The sequence below is a fragment of the Oreochromis niloticus genome, linkage group LG17 (assembly GCF_001858045.2).
Source record: "Oreochromis niloticus isolate F11D_XX linkage group LG17, O_niloticus_UMD_NMBU, whole genome shotgun sequence".
NCBI classification, from domain to species: Eukaryota; Metazoa; Chordata; class Actinopteri; order Cichliformes; family Cichlidae; genus Oreochromis; species Oreochromis niloticus.
Genome location: NC_031981.2, coordinates 30,340,156 through 30,356,161, shown reverse-complemented (window position 1 = coordinate 30,356,161; position 16,006 = coordinate 30,340,156). Strand labels below are relative to the sequence as shown.

The window sequence follows — 16,006 nt, the reverse complement described above, 5'->3', positions numbered from 1 at the left end:
GCCTTTTTTACTTTGACAAACTCCCTTCATCATCTTTATCTTTATGTGATCACTTGTTGCTTGTACTTGCAATGACTGCCTGTAAACACTAAACAACTGGGTTAAAGAGGTGTTAAGAAAACACTCAACCTGAACTAAATTTATTTTTGGCAGCAGAAAAAAGGTTTGAAAAGACAAATGACACATGCTATACTTTTAAACTTGGCTGCATAAATAGTTATGGCGCAACTTTATTCTTTATTAGAAGACAGGTTTGCTGCCTTCTGATGGATATGAGCTTAGTGTTTACTTTAAGCTCTGATATGGTCACTATTGTGCTTACTGAATATGGCCTTTGCTAAACCAGTCTTATGAGCTGAATATATGGGATAAATACATTCCTATACATAAAGTTGGTCACACGTGGCTATATTTAGTCATATTAGTCTCAAATGTATTAGAGAAATACTGTGTCACAGCCTTACAAATTTAAGTGGCTATCATAAAAAAAATACTTGTCAAACGCTTTTGCTTCATTTCAGTGACTAACAGCAAACTATATATGAAAGCATGTTAAGTTGTTTGAAAAATATTTTTTTAAAACAATGCATACAAGCACGTGTAGAGACAGAAAACAGAAATTACATATGGAAAAGAAGAAATTTTGATCATAATATTCCTGCTTCTGAGCTCTAATTTTAACCTGTTCCTCTTCTGTCCTCTGCTCCTTATCAGCACAAGACAACACATGGGACTGAAACCTGCCCTACGGACTCTAACAAGGAGCTTTAACAGCTTGGCTCTCGTTTGTTCCTCTCCGTCCACTAATGCAGCTCTTAACACTCCCATCACCCTTCGCTATAAACCTCATTAGCTTATCAGGACAACACAAAAGGGAATATTAACACTGCCTACTGTACTCAAGGGCCAAGCTCAGGTGTCACATCTAGATAGCAGGTATTACTATGCAAGTCTCCCCATCCTGGTCCACTGATACAACTCTCTAAGCCTCTCATTGCCTTATCCTCTTAAGACAATACCCCCATGATTCCTTCTCTTCTACCAGACAGCCTGTATTTACTGAGATAGTCACTGGTCATCCATTACAAGTGGCACCTGAAACTGAAATATAACCACAAAACTTCACCTTAACCCCCCAGTATCCCTATTACCTTATCTTGGGAAGACAAAGAGGTAGCTTTAGTTAGCTCAAGGTCTGACTGCCTGACTTTGCTAGCTTTTGGATTAGCTATGCGACTAACGCGACTCCCGCAGGCCAAGGTGATGGCTGTCTTAATGCAGCAGCTTTGGGGCAGAAAGCTGCCTAATTTCTGCTTCTATCACCACTAGCAGGGCTCCAGGAAGCTCCCCGAGAGCCACACGAAGCAGCAGTTAAGACAAAGTAGCACAAGGTTAATCCCAGCGGTGGAGAAGTCAGAAGGTATTAGAGGATATTTAAATGAAGGGAACAGTACACACCTGTACAAAACTTTAGTGAGGGAGGATGTGATTTTTTTTCCCTGCAGCAGGTTTAAAAAGTACTATTATGCAAAGACATAAAATTCGGTAAAAGTGCAGCATATGCTTGAAAGTAATTAGGCTGTATTTACAGGAATGTGGCAGTGGAGATATGATGCTTTGTATAAAGACAGTCAAGAGAAACAAGCCTAGCAAAAGTTACAAGAAAATCACATTTCGATGATGGCTGTCTTCTCCAGTGTACTTTGGATCAGATTTTAACCCAACAGAGACACCGCATAGTGCATACAGCTACATTTACACAGGTTTTACACAGATTAAACTCTATACATCTACTCACACTCTTTGTTTGATTTTAAAAAGCAAGCCAAAAGTTTCTCACATTAGGGAACAAGTATAGTGACTCAAAAAGCAAGCTATAGAGTCTGAGTCTCAGGTCATCTTTTTACTTCTACCCCTTTTATAGAAACACTACACAATGGCAATAGCTGCAAAACGTAACAGTTTATAAGAGAGGATTCAAAACATCACGCCAACTCCATCATTAAAATCATTAAAAATCTAAAGGAATCAGTCCATTGTATTGCCTTTGATCTTGCCTGAATTCAGGTTTGGTACCTGAATTCAGGTAGAATTTTAAAAAACACGCTGAAACCACTAATGTTCACAGAATTTCTTTCAACCAAGAAACACGCCGCAGCGACTGGCACACAACCAAACACATGTACCCGCCATTAAATATGGCTCCTTTGATTGATTGTACAACATGCTCTGCACACAGCCCTCCACTGCAACCATACACACACACACACACACACACACACACACACACACACACACACACACTCCTCCCAAGAAAGGGAATCCGAGTTCATAGGTTAAGTATAGAAGCTGTCCAAATCAGCAGGTCAGCTGACAGACAGAGGAAATGACGGGCTTAATGACTAGCTGCTGCTGCTAATGACTCACAGCTAGCTGGGTGGAAAAGGAGTGTGACTGACAGACACGCATAGACACACATGCATGCAGGTGCAGTCTCACTCACACCCTCAACCTCTCCCGCTCGATGAGCTGTAATTGGCAGTGAGACCCGGCCATCCAGTTGTGAGCGGCGCAGGCCCCGCCCACTACTTTAACAGCCCATTAGCAGTTATTAGAGGGCCCTCAGGGAGCTGTACGGGTCACAACACACTGCCAACCTAAAGGAGATTAATAACCCATGAGATTTAATAGAGGCGATGCTTCTGCGGTCAAATTGAAAATAACAGACTGAAAGAGGTGAAAAGATAACAAGGAGCAACTGGATTTACAGATGAAACAGTTGTTTCATACGATTCATGTTTACAGGCACCATAAAACATTTATGGAGTTATAAAGATTCATAAAAGGTTATAAAAATGATGCTTGGGCTCAAAGACTGTAAACCCAGTGGACCTCTAAGATTTATAGGAAGAAGTCAGCTGGTAACGTAATCCAACAGCATGCTGTCAACGTCAAGCATCTTCATAACAGCATTTTATTGATGGCTGCAATCCACTTGGGGAACACACTGGCTCTCATCATTTACTATGACTTTTAAGGAACTCAGCTACTGTTTACAGATTGTGTTTCAGCTGTTTTGCCTGGCATGACTAGTCCAAATGCTACTACTGTTGTGCTGCTAACAGATAGATTTTCACCCCTGTAATTACCATTTCTATTGACTTTCTCTGTATTCCTTTTGATATAGGAATTACACACACACACACACACACATAGATATATATATACACATATATATTCATTGCCTCTTATGCAGGAGCATCAGAGAGGAGACTAATGCACAATGCCCAAAAACCTCTTGCATCTCGACACTAAATCCATCCAGCAAACTAATGTCTCTTTTAAACAACTTAATCCAGAGCTGTGCATCACAAGCAGTGTAGAGGAAATTGCTGTTTTACATCAGGTGCTCATATCAGTTGCAAGATGGATAAAAATGAAAATCATACAAAATGAAAAAGAAAAATTATCTTTTGAACCTTTTTTGTTGTTTTTCTTTACTGTTTTAGTAAAGTCAAATATTTTGTTTATTTGTATGAAATCTATAAAAACAGTTTGACTGCACGGCAAAAAGGTATGCTTATCTTCCCCTGCACTCACCCACCCCACCAACCCCTCGCCCCCGCATCCTCACACCTGTGCTGGGGAGCCAGGGGCTCAGAGATGTGTCGGTAACAATCAAAGCGCTGATGCATGCCATGTGACTAAGTGACTGTAACCCTCCAGGCAGTCTGGGACTCTGCCTGTTAGCATGTGGCAACACCAAGATAGGTCATTACCCATTCTGTTCCAATTGAATTTTAACCAGCGTATTTGTTCCAGTGCAAATTCTGACATTTCAATATGCCAACAGAGAAATCAGCTCATTTGAATGTGGCTCACTTGTTTATTGTTTCCTAAATAAAAAAACGAGGAGGAGGAGAAATAACAGCATGAAACTTCTGTAACAGGGTGACTGACTCATCTCAGGTAAATCAGCATTAACCAAATTAAATTTTAATTAAATTTTTACATTTTGTCTGCACTTACAAGCTTTATAAAGCCAAAGCAGTTTTGACAATTTCAAGCTTTTTTAGGCAAAAGCACAAAACAAAACTGCTCTTTGCAGTCTTGCAAACACAGATTTGATGTTTCACTCAGTTTTACATTACAGTTGATTGAATTTCGACTGGCAAAACAACATCTAAAATGCCCTTGCTTTTAAGACACTCAGGTGTTTCTTTACACTACTGCGCTCTCTAGACAGGTCAATGTATTGTTCAGCTGATACAGGAGTGTACAAACGAATGCTTGGGATATTTTAAAAAAGGTGTCAACACACAGATTGTCTGGCAAAGCAGCTGTAACATCAATCTTAACAATACCCTCTGCTCTCTGTGCATCAATACTTACAGTATCAATCAGTCCTGTAAGGTTACATATGTATGTATGGATGTATGCACATAGGTGTATACATAATGATACTATTGGCTGATCAGTCTATAATGGCCTCGGATACCCAATGTCAGTCGGTCTCACACTAAGTGGAGTCTGTGTTGGGCCTTTAAGTTTGCATATTTTCTCTGTGCCTATCCATCATCCAAAGACATGCATTTTTTATGTTAACTGCAGATGCTAAGGGTGGTGGTGTGGATCTGACACAGGTAAAGCGTTTCAAGTGCATTTAATCAAGCGCTTTTTGAATGTAAACCACTTTGCACAATCAGTAACAATGGTAAATGGCATTTATACATTTCAATCCACTTCCTCTAAAACAACGGGAGCACCTGTGAATAACAGTTTAATGGAATATCATTCTGTGCTCCAATGCAGATGTGGCAGGAAACTGCTTAATATAGTAATAAACTGCTTAACTGTTCAATGTATTGATAGACAATAACAAATGAAGTTGGTTCAAATATTTGATAAACATGAAAAATAACCTCCATCCTCCCACATGCACATTCCACCACTGCTGCTTCGTATATATGGTCGCTTCATTCTGCATTGCACGGCTTAGCTTTCATTTATAAATCTTATCCTACACTTAGATGAGTAACACACAAACACTTTGTACTCATGACACCAACTAAAGACAAATCCTGCTGCTGCTGCATATAAAAATAACTAAATAATATTGCAAAATCTCCTACAAAATAAGGGTGGTTGGGAGAAGTTTGCAGATCCTAAACGTTTCTTTATCTAACACGTGAATACACACACACTGGACTCACATGTGTGTTCAAACAGCTGGTCAGCTTCTATGAAATAACCAACCAATGGCTGTCAAGTAAAAGGTATATAAAAAAATGTCTCTGAACTACAGTTTAGTACATGTATGAAATAATATGAAAAAATAGCATTCGACTTCCAAATAAGGTCAATGTACCTAACACTGTAAATTAGGACGTGCAAAAATGTATAATTCTCACTCATGTTTTATTTGGGTGTGTCCCATTTTATGGTCAAAAGGTCAGCACCCGATGACATCATTCATTCTAGTCTTAATCTTCTAATATCCGACTTTGTGATTGTTTTGCCAATAATTTTATTCATTTATTTTCACTGTACTGTTCGTTTTTCTTCTATACAAGAGGAAGCAGGGGCAGAGAAAGGTTCTGAGGTAGTTTCACTGACAACAAAAATCAGCTTGTGTTTTCAGCAGTATAAACATGCAGTACTTTCTTGACACAAGGAGTGAGTCTGTAATCAAACACAATTTCTGCAATTAAAAATTACGTCATGTGATTTCTAACTTAGACAGGTGGCTCAGATTAGTTTTCCTTCACTTATCCCGATCTTCTCTGGCTTCACTGACAGTGTGAGAATTCTCGACTTCAATGCAAAACACAAAATGAGGAGTAAGAAGGTCCAACACGTTCAAAGCTATATCAGGATAACACTTTGGCAGTTACTTTAATGTGACACCTCTTCTATCTGAAAACTCTAAAGGCTTTTTAAGCTAATACACACACACACACAAACACACACAAACACAAAGGGAAGAATCTAATATAGTTCATATAAAATTCATTCATTATCTTCACTATAATTCAGGCACTTCAAATGTAAGAGAAGCAATGGCTGCTTTAGGCACACGCAGACAAACAGCTGATTAAAAGGTGAGAAGAGAGAGAGTGTGTGTGTGTGTGTGTGTGTGTGTGTAGGAAGCAGGAGAAACCCGTTATATATTTTGTCCTGACTCACCATGAGTTGCACTTCAGGTGGTGTCTTCAGGTATCAGTCCACTCACTGTCAACCAGGATGGAGTCTGTAGGCCACACAAACACCCATCACACATTTAAACGTAATCTTACAACAACTTCTTAGGACAAATGTAGTCATTACAACTTTTAGTAACGCTGTTAAGTATATAACGTGTAACAAGTTATTATTCCTCTGCAGACATCTGTCGTATCTACGCAGATGAATGGCTTCTAGGTATGTTTAATATAGTTAGTTTCCGTTTACTCTCATAACACGTTTGACTAATTTAGTTTTTGCACAAACATAAGTTAAATGTTGCAAATGATCTGACCTGTAATAATCCCTGGGAGCGATCTAACCAGGTGTCACTTAGGTAATAACGTAGCAGGTCCACGCAGGTAAAGGCTGACTGTCCCTTCAGCAGTCAGGTGCTGAGCTCCCGTGATGTGGAAGCAGAGGAACAGAAGGATGCAACATGATACCAGCGAGCTCAAATCCTCTGCCTGCCCCTCGTAATCCTTCAGCACAATGATCCCTGCAGGATGTTTTCTCTTCTCCTCCTCCTCCTCCTCCTCTTCCTCTTCTTCTTCTCCAGCTCCAGACTCCTCTGCGGAGGTGTTGCCACCTCTGTATGTAGGGCCGGCCAGATGCACCTGCGACAGGACACCAGGTAAGAGGAGATGAAGCACCACCCGTAGCCGCTGAAGTCATTCTTTCATTCCTCTTCTCTCCTCAGCATCGACAACTCTGCCTGTTCCTCAGAGTGTCTCTGCCAAGAGTAGCCGGGCACAGCAGTCCTGTTTTGCCGCTCTTTGCCAAACACACAAACACACACGCATGCACAGAGGAGAGTGTTGTATGGTTTCTTTTTTTTTCTTCCTTTTTTTTTTTTTTCAGCAGCCGAGCTAACCCTGAGCCGGGGCCTGGTCTGCCTTTGAGATGCTCTCTAGCCCACAAACACAAGACGGCTTTCATTATCTTGCCCGTCGCAGCGCAAGGCCTAGCTTCTAAAAGCTACTGATTTCTTTCTTCCCTTAGCCCCCTGCACAAAGGGAGGGCATTTTGTAAATTACTTGCTCGTTTCAGACCAACAAAAGGTACTTTCATTGAACCCTCCTCCCCCCTCCTCCCCCCACTGCTCTCCCTCTATCCTCCCGCCATTTGATTTTGCTCAAATTTGATTACAAGGCTTGAAAAAGGAGGCGAAGAAAAGAGAAGAGGAAATAAGAAAGCCCCACAGATGGCGTGTTCATTCAGTGCTGTGAATGGCTTTATATGGGCTGCCTTTATACATGTGGCAATCCAAAGACGCTTCAGCCGCTCTGCTAAAAAAAGAACTTGACAAAATTATTGGTTTGGTGGCTTTCTTACACGACTGACATGGGGGAACTCTTAGAAAGAAAAGTCTGCCTTCTCTTTCTCTTCCTTTCTTTTGCTCTTCTTGTCTCTGCGCATTACACTCTCTCTGGGTTGTACACCTTGATCAAAACAAACTAAATGGTGTCTGATTGTGGAAGTGTTTACTTATACAGACACACACACGCGCACACGCATATGTGTGTGTGTGTGTGTGTGTGTGTGTGTGTGTGTGCATGCTGTCATATTAATAACCACCTGCCCTGGGCCTGCATTCCAAGACAACAAGGTTTGCATATTCAGCAGAAAAAAACTAATGAGACACACTCACTATTTAAATCATTAACTAACACACACACACACACACACACACACACACTCGCACAGAACTCAAATCAAACCATTTACATTATACTTGAAAACACTGCACATTAACACAAAGCAGAGACTGTTCTGTTCTCCCTCACAGGCTATAATCCTGTTTCCACAATGGACCCCTCACTCTGCACTTGTTTTCCTCCAGCGGATAATCATAGCTCTCTAGACACACAAACACACAGACACACACACATGCAGCTCTGTAGCTGTTGGATTTTTTTCCCTAACACAAACATACACCTATGCAGCAGAGTGAACTATGACTTGTTTTCCCATCACCGGTCCACCCAGATGAAGAGACAGTCTGGGAGCTTGCATGGCCACTCCGGTCAGAAAGTCTAATGGAGAGAAGCCACTTAATTCTCAGATCCACTGACCAGACATCAATTTCCAGGTCGCAGGCTGCATCATTCCATCAGTGTGATAGAGTAGCAGCCATTACTGAGGTCAGACAGCCAAAAGTGGCATCTTTTAAGGGCATTATTTCAGTCTTTGTCCGTGGTTGTGTTGTATAGCAGAGCCTGGCTTTGTTTTTCCTTGTGTCTGATACAAAAGACCGGCTTCACACTGATCTACTCTACAGCTACTGAACCAATCCATCTCTCAGGAATGTACGACTGGAATAAGCCAACAGGTGAATGAACTGGTCTTACCATGGCTACAGCTGACTAGCATCAGGAATCATTCGTCTTTTACAAAAAAGTCTCTAGCAATGCTAAAAACTCAACAAACCTGTACTTGATGTGCTTTTTTTTCTCATGTTAGCACTTAAGCAGTGTGACGTTATGGTTTGCTACAGTCGTACAGCTTATTAACAGTAATTCAAGACCAATATGAAAGTAACTGTAGCCACAGCCCACAGAGTAAATGTCTCCATGCTATAAAAAACATTTTTTAAATCCAAATCTATTAAAATAAATCATATAAAAGAGGTTGCCAGACATTTTGTTCACTTCACCTGCCGCGTGTCACACACAAAAAGTTATACAACTTGAATACTTGCCCATTAATTATAAAGAGGCAACCTCCAGGGCTGGAACAACTTTAGAGCCAAAGGTTTCTAGTCTACTAAAAGAATTTCTCCCTTCATAACAATTGCAAGGGGTAAGGAATCACTTATTAAAGCTGTATTAAGAACTATAGTTACAGTTACTATAGGCATGCTGGCTTTGAACGACAGCTGGGTGCCAACTAGCTGTCAGGTGTTGTTAATTCAAGCCAATCACCTTTTCGGATTATGTTAAGGCTTAAAGTTGAGGAAGTGGCCAATGTGAGTGACATGTTGTAACACAAGTAGCCGTAGCCGGTCAATGTCACCTAAACAGAACCACTGAACTGGACCTCTCCAGTTAATGCTAACTTGTTTTCATGGAAATATCTGAAAATTAATGCTGTTATTTGTACCAAAGGCTATCCCATTAAGTCCACGTTTCAGCTTTGGTGAATGAAATTCAAGTATTTCATTCATGAATGAATGAAATTCAAGTATTTCATTCATAACTCACTTTGCACTAATTAGAAGGTATATGTGTCTCTGTGATGCATCCATGCAGTCAATGAATGCTAAACAAGCTTCATGCGGTTAACATCTCATTCAACCTCACATTCAAATACAGTCACTTAAGACAAGATGGACATAAAGCTAAACTGTCCCTTAAAAACATGCATCCTTACAAAGTGTGTTAAAAAAAAAACATGAAGTGCACAGCACTGTATAAAATCGGATTAGAATTTAAGTTCTATTCAATTTGAGGCTCAAGGTGCTTTATGCTGTAGGTTAAAGATCCTACAGCAATAGAGAGAAAACCCCAATAATCAGACAACCCTCTATGAGCAAGCACTTGGCAACAGTGGGAAGAAAAAACTCCCTTTTAACAGGAAGAAACTTCCAGCAGAACCAGGGTCAGGGAGGGGCGGCCATCTGCCTTGATGGGTTGGAGGCAAGAGCGTAGAGAAAGGATAGACTGTGCAAGAGAGACTTGGATCAGACCAGGCTTTACAAATTATTACCAAATACAACTTCTCAGATGGTTCACATGTTTTGAGCCTATATGTACGGATAGTTATCCAATTTTTTTCCAGCCAGGTGTACATACAAATAGATGCTCACCTACATCTAACAGCTACACATTTAACTGTAAGCTATCAGCTACATTCACACCAGGAAGGAAACAGAAAACAATCAAAAACACCCTTAAAAGCAAAGGAGCTAGTAGAAAATGAGATAATTTTCTTCCAGTAGAGAAAATGGTTTCAGTCCAGCAAAAACCCCACAGGCTGCACACACCAAGCTCAGCCCACACACTGAGCTTTGGCGAGCAGAGATATAAAGCTGTGAAACGCTGACAGGACAGAATAGCAGCTCTCACAGCTTCCATATCTACCACTTTAGAGATATTAGTAGTAGCAGCCAACATCACCAGCTGACCGACTACATTTTTCCTCAACCTGCCTGTCCGAGGATCACCACAGTGGAACCCCCCCCCCAACTCTACACACACACACACACACACACACACTTTTTTTTAATGAGGGCAATTTGATTTTGTTATTACTGATGAAGACAGAGATTCCCTTAGTGGGCAGAGAACATTCATAATCTGCAGTTAGGTCTCCATCCGCAAACCTGAAGTAATTATTGTCTCAAGATAAAAATGGAAGGCAGCGCTGATTTTTTTTTTTCTAAGAAAAAAAAAATAAACTTGATATAAAAATGACCTTAATATTATTTCTCTCTCTGGGCATTTCCAATAAAAATATTGCATCGGAAGGTTTGATAAAAGGATTATGTGGCCAGCTTTATGTGGCTGGAGTCAAATCTGGATATGGAAGGAGAGCTTTTTGATTGAATAATTCTTGTTTCCTTTCTGCCAAGCTAGCAGTCCTCTTTGGGGAAAGTAAAAATCAGCATTATGCCAGATTTATACATGTGCTCTGACTCTCTGTAGAAGTAAGTGTGCCAATATTGTATGTCTGACTACCTGCCTACTGTACATGCTTGAATGTTTCCATATGTGCTCGGGGATGTAGAGAGATGATGACTGTGTGGTCGACAACATTTCAAACACAATTTCTAGCATTAATGGTCAAAAATGTGGAAATAACAGACACTTCTTTTAAAAATGTATACTATTTCATTTAGTACCATCCAATGACTGTAGAAAGTGTTTTCTACAGTCTTTGGCACTGTCTAAGTCCCAGTTTCATTATTCTGTAGAACAACAACCATGTGTTGTGCATACGATAAAAGAACTGAACTAAAGTAACTCCTTACTAAGAACCTGCACTGGCACTGGTATAGAATTCAGATTATGTAATAAATCTCGCTAAGATTTTTTTTACTATGTCTCTGATATTTAATCTAATTATTTGATTTTACACAATGTTTAAAGACTATTTGGCCTTGTACAGAAAATGTGTAAACTCGCTGAATTTGGTAGATACAACTGACTGCTTTACAACCAGCCTGGATTCAAATAACTACTCTGGTGTAAAAAAAAAAAAAGAATTTTCTGTTAAAAAGTCTTTAACAAAGAGAAAGAAAAAATAAAAAGTTAAAAGGCAATAAAATGACCTTGGTTTGTCTTCTGATAAAAGAACATGGTGAGGTATTTTGCAGTTTTGTGGTCTGTCTGCAGAGTAACTGGCAACTATTAGACCAAAATTGTATGTTTTTGAAATGTTCTGCTGTCTAAAACCATACACAAAGTATTTTCTGTGAGCATTCAAAATTCTTCCACTGTAATATTTTCAAATTAAATGCATGATAAAATAAAATAACTTTCCAAAAAAAGCTTATATTTGGGTCAGTCAGGGTTACCGAGTTGGCATACTTGAAGCATGACAACTGAGCAAGAAGAAAATTCAATTTATGAATGAATCTTGATTTAATTCTGATTTAAACTGTTCAAATAACAGTGTATTATTCATCTGCTGTTATCGGGGCATCATCAGCAGTCACAGCGGGCTGCCGTTAAGGCGTTTGACCCCAGAGTTTAGTTATCATAACAGGGCTGTGACCTCCTGACCTGCAGTCATTACTGCTGTCTCCTCCAATCAGCCCTCCAAAGCTCTGAAGATGCCCTCTGGGAACAAATAGGCTGCTGGAATAGAGGTGACATTAGATTTATGTATGTGTGTTAGTAATGCTTGAGCACAGGCCCGTTGCTGTAAGTGTGTGTGTGTTGTGTGCGTCATTACTTATGAGGACCAGGGCGTTCTCACAATCATAGAAAAAAAGATTAAAAAAACACCAAAAGATGGTTTTTTCATGTTGTACACTTCTTGCAGAGCTTAGTTTAGTATTTTTGTTGACTGTTAAGATTAAGATTAGAACAGAGTTGGTAACAGATTTGAATGTGGGGTAGTTTTTAGAGGCTTGATGTTAGGTAAGTGCAAGAGGGTTAAGAAAAGTTTAGAACAGTACTATGCAAAAGTCTTGAGCTGCCCCTCATTTCTTTATATGCCAGGAAAACGGAAAATAGTTTTTATAAAATAAATTTTATTCAAATCTGCAAAGATACATGAAAGCACAGTATGCAAGTCAACATGCTTTAACTGTATTAGCACTGTATTTGATGCCTACTGATATATACTGATGCCTCTCAGCTCACAGCTGTACCTCCCTCCTGGTATGTATAGCATGGTAGATAATATTAACAATTAGAACCCAGAATTTCAAAATTGGATTTCACTGCTACATAAGAACTATTGCCAATGATTTTCAGTCCAGTTCTTGTGTAATTTAGTATATCCCGGTCATGTTTCCCTTCTTCCACCCTTCCGCTGAGATCATTTCTGATGAATCATCAGCAAACAGTAGCTGGATCAACTGAAGGGCCAGTTACACTGCTCGGGCCCTTTGTCAGGTCTCTACAGGATTTTTTCCTAATTTTTAAGGACATGACCTTCACATACTGTTTGCCTGCCACATTTGTATTTGTCTTTCACTTGTCCAGTTTGCTCAGAAGTTTCAGGAACACACTGCACACCATGCTGAGATATAGCAAGTTCTGGGCTAAGATCCAAGGACTGGACTGAAAACGAGTGAAAAAGCCAATGTTCAAAGAAAAACCAAGAAAGTCTGGCTCACTGGAAGTAAAATATAAAAAATAAGGGATGGCTTAAATTGCACAGTACCGTAAACTATAATTCAAGGCAATCAAATATGTTTTACTGTGCTTCCTGTGTTTCTTTTAAGTAGCAGGTTCATTGCACTGAGTTGATGATCAATGGAGTGAACACGACAGATCGGAACAAACAAATATTCAGAAAATATCCTGAATGCAGCACAAGTTACAACAGGGATGGACAGTATGGCCACACATCAGACAAATAACCTGAAACAAGACACACAGATAGCTGAATTATGTTAACCTCGATGAATTTGGTAGATACAACTGACAGCTTTACAAACAGCCTGGATCCAAAAACCTTCTGTTAAAAAATGTTGACTTTTCATTTTACCATAAAAATGACTATATCGTGCTAAGTGTCTGATATGCATACCTCAAACTGTATTAAATATAGGAGGCTGTTATATTCATCAGAATACAGTATTTACTATCTAACCACATGCCTGCATCAATAAATGAATATTAATAATAGTTAATATTCTGAGAGAGTATGCCCACATGGACCTTTGCATGTCTATTTAAAGGAGTGAAACTAAAGTGGGACAGTGTTTCTCAGGTTTGGTTTGATGCTATTCTAAGAAACAACACTTTCAAGCACTGCTGTTGAGTCAGAAACAAAAGACGTAACATCACGTCAGGTGAGGCGAAGCTTTTGTTCTGTACAGAAACAGGATTTTCTTTGAAATCTATCAGACTCACATTCAAACATGAGGTAATTCATCTCAAGAGGCACACCGTGAGTTCATCAGCTGGGACCAACATGTCACCAGTTAATTCCAGGCTAGCGCTCTGTCAGTATACAATCTGTGAGACACTGTTTGAACGAGGGAGGGCTTCTTTTATCATCAACACAGTAGCTGAATAAACATTTGTGAACGTGTTGGTGACTCACACTGTGTTCGTTCATTTTGTTTGTTATCGTTCCCAAAAAGACAAGAGTCATTAAACCTATTAATATTTAAAAGACTTCTTTTGTAGTTTTCTATACATTAATTTTTTTTTAAAAATCTAGTACATAAAGAATGTCTTTCCCCTGAAAGCTCATCTAGTTTGATTTCATTCTAAACTCCTCATACAAAAAAAGTATATGTGATGGGTACTTCCATGGTGTGACTACTTCTGAATTAAACTTGGCACAAAAGCAAAAAGTCACAACGTCTTTCTGGGGCATCCTGACTGGAAAAACAGATGAAGAAAAGCAGCTTTTTACACAAAAGATGAATATTCTCAAATTGCTTGATGCAAAAAGACATATTTCACCTTCATGGAGAACTTAAAGATTAGAGAATTTAAAACAGTGAGGAAGGACCAGCAACACAGAACGATGACATCATCAAGTCATTCGACTGGCCTAGAGAGCCTGTTGCATCTATTTTCCAGGCAGACTCACCGCCACGCTCACCACCACAAACTTAACTCACAGTTGTAATTAATACTGAATTGCTCAACTGTGTGTCGGCCATTAAAGCAACTGCCTTCTTTCTTTTTCACTGTGTAAACTGTTGCATGATTTTTATAGCTGAAAGGCTCTCCAGGGTGTTGCTCCTTGCACTCAGATATATTTCAGCTGAGGACAAGAAGCTTTTTTATCTCCGGCAACAAACCTTTAAAAATACTGCTTTTCATATCTCAGAATTGTGTGGCAATGTTTTCACATGAAAAACAACTAGTCATATTCTTTTTGTTTGTTTGCTTTTTAAACAAATTCCTCTAATGAATGTCAATATAAAGGTTTGAAACATTCCTCTGAGCGCCTTTCTATAGCGACGACAGTATCAATTTTCTAGTGGTTCAAAGATCACAGCAGCACTTCAAGTAATTTGCTTGTATGAAGACAGACTGCAGAACTTTACACATCAAGCATCAGGTTAAATCGAGGAAACACGTGGCTTTTTTAAAAAAGAAATAAAATTGTGTCAAAAAGTGTCCCATGTATGACCACATGATGCCAAAAAGCCAAAAGAAGAAGCACCACGCCTACTTACTGAAATGGTGTCGTTCTAATGAAGTCACTCCAGAAAATGATTGGACAGGAAAATAATCTGCTGACAGGTTATAACCTGGCTGAAACTAGCACCGGCTCAGCACAAATTGAACCAGCAGAACTACATGCAACTGTGCGATTCAGAGGAAAGCATCTGATCGTTTGCACAAACTTCTAATCAGCTAATGACAGAACTTTATCACGTTTCCGTAAGGAATAAAAACACGGCATTCCTATCAAAGCATGCAGGTCACCTTGTACACTGCAGCCTACTAAGTGCACAATGCATATGCCAAGTCCAACTGCAACTCACAAAACACAATCAAATGCAGCACAGCAGGGATACAAAACTTAATATCATCCTTCATCATCTCCTTCAGACAGCCTCACTGTCTACCTCCAGAGTGACAAAAAAACACTCTTTGTCCCTAAAGTATCTTATTGTCATCCTAATCATTCCTCACAATCACAAACAATCTCACAACTTTTTTTCCCATTCAGCCCTATCTACTTATGCAGTTCCCAGAAGGCATTGCCTTTTAGACTCTTCCTCTCTGGCAGCTAAGATGTCGGGAAAACAAATAACAGCGGAAAACAAAACAAAACAAAGTCTCCTGAAATACCTTGTGGATGCCCAGAGGAAGGCGCTGGACAGACAGATGAGCAGATAGGTTTCCTCTGTCCTCTTCTCTCAGGCTGCCTCTTCTCTCGGCGTGCTGTGGAGAGTGACTGCTCACAGCCCGCCTGGCATATCTAATTAGAGCCAGGCTGTTGCCACTATCGGGCAGAGGATCTACCTCTCCAATCTCTCCTGACTCAATCTTCCCCATCTCTGATTTTCTTTTATATTTATGCTGGAATATTTAATTGTAGACAAAAGGTTACTCTGGGCTCTATTCATCGCACACAGGCAGAATAATCTCCTTTAAAAGGCTTGACATTTCAGGCTTTTCAAAAGGGGCTGAAA

At 39.7% G+C, this 16,006-nt stretch overlaps 1 long non-coding RNA gene across 2 annotated transcripts in view; it reads right to left on the bottom strand.

The window, feature by feature from the left end:
- The window catches only part of LOC102077325 (uncharacterized), a 176,126-nt gene extending 160,326 nt beyond the window's left edge, over positions 1–15,800 (bottom strand). Inside the window, exons 1-3 of one of the 2 annotated variants that reach the window (XR_003214583.1) lie at positions 15,663–15,800; positions 6,518–6,839; positions 6,187–6,250 (exon numbers count right to left, since the gene is read on the bottom strand). This is a non-coding gene — a long non-coding RNA (uncharacterized LOC102077325). The remainder of the gene's footprint in view (positions 1–6,186; positions 6,251–6,517; positions 6,840–15,662) is intronic. The other variant, XR_003214584.1, reaches the window with a different exon arrangement.
- Between the last annotated feature and the right edge of the window lie 206 nt (positions 15,801–16,006).